Below are 1859 nucleotides of genomic sequence, written 5' to 3'. Positions count from 1 at the left end.
GCTGCGTTTAGGAAAGGGTTTCCAAGGACCTGGGAACAGCGAAAACTCATTTTCGCCGTGCTTTTGTTACTCCAGAGTGAAAGACCTCGCCAAGGTATTCTTTCGGAACGACAGCAAACTAATCCCTGGTTCAAAATTTTGAATTTCCCACACCTGTTTCCACGAAAATTCATATCGCCATGGTTGTCACGACTTGTTGATCGCTGAACCTGGTCTTGAGCAAAGCACACGCCGTGTTACACGTGTGCAGGTCTCACGTCTTCTCCAAATTCCATTCGTTCGTGGACCAGCATCTCGAGCGTCCATGCAATTCGTGGGCAGCGTGTATTGGAACAGGCTTCCGGCAAATATTCGTAGCCATGAAGATATTCTGGGTTTCAAAGCCCTGCTGTGCCCAGATGTTCTTGACACGATTTCTCTGTCTTGACTCATTCGTCAGACATGTGCATTATGATCTTTTGGTTTGGTCTCTAATCGACAAACTGACTTTTCCCCTCAAATACCTCAACTTCTCTATTTCTATTTCATACATCTGCTTCGTTTATTCCTTACTCTTTTCTTTCTATCTTTTTCTTTTCTTTCCCTTGTCATTTAATCACTGTCACTCACATACAAATACCGTCATAAAATATAAAACACAAGATTTTCTCATCTTTTTCTATTTCTTGTTTTTCATTAGCTTTAGCATGTTCATTCACATTCTTCATCATTTGTGAGAACTAGACCTGGTCTAGTGAGTAGGCATTCTACTGCCTGTAATTCTGGTGAAGTAAAATAAAGTAACAACAACAACAACTACTACTACTTCGTCTGAATTATAACGTACATTGTGCTAAGGGAAAATTCATCTTGAACGATCCGAAGTACGGAAAGGTTTGCGTTTACGTTAGCGTGTTTTTGCTAAGGATATCTAATGAGTTATACGAACTGTCATCATTATTATTATTATTACCAGCTATATTTAACCTCAGTATCACCTCTGGCATGGTTCTATCAGATTTGAAAACCTCTATTGTTATCCCAGTATACAAAGGTAAAGGAAGCAAAGGCAGTGCTGGCTCTCATTGCCCCATTTTCCTGCTCCACGGAGTTGCGAAGGTGTTCGAAGGTATGTTGAGCAAGCAAAATTAATGACTACATTTGTGGAGGCCAATACCCTCCTCCGTAAGCACCAGTTCGGGTTTCGCCGGCAGCGATCCACCACTGACCAACTAGTCCAAATGACATCCTCAATAAGAAGAGCCTTTGACAGCAAAGCTTTGTGCGACGGACTCTACCTGGACCAAGAGTACATATTGTGCAACTCGACGATCCCCCAGCCCATGGCGGAATATTTTTGTGACATCAGTCTTTGGCGGCGGTTTGGCTCACTGATGCCATCATGCGTAGCCACAGATCAAAGTGTACAAATGGTTTGTACATTACAGCCACGGTAGTCGAAGCAGAACAACGGACGATAGATCGATCATCGATGTGTCTTGAACTAATTACTAACTCTCACCGGTATCTACAAAACAAGCGCAGGAAAGCATACCCACTTAATCATGCTTCTGCCAAAGAATGACGCAATAATAAAATTCCGCCGTGGGTGAACCCATCGCAGCTCAAGATAGGAGTTGCACACTCTTGGTTATGTACTCTTGCCTGGACTTATCAAAAGCATTCGATAAAGCCAGCCATTCTGTCCTGTTGCATCTTCTCTCCTCATTCTGCTCATCATATTCAGTCAAAATAGCTCGGACCCTTTGTCTGTGGACGCTCTATTCATGTTCAAATTGGTAATCAAGTTACATCACTACATCCGGTGGGGACAGGAGTGGCGCAGGGTTCTCATCTAGACCCACTACTAACTAACATAA

Source organism: Sycon ciliatum, chromosome 6 (assembly GCF_964019385.1).
Source record: "Sycon ciliatum chromosome 6, ocSycCili1.1, whole genome shotgun sequence".
Lineage (NCBI taxonomy): Eukaryota > Metazoa > Porifera > Calcarea > Leucosolenida > Sycettidae > Sycon > Sycon ciliatum.
This window is presented reverse-complemented; position numbering follows the sequence as displayed.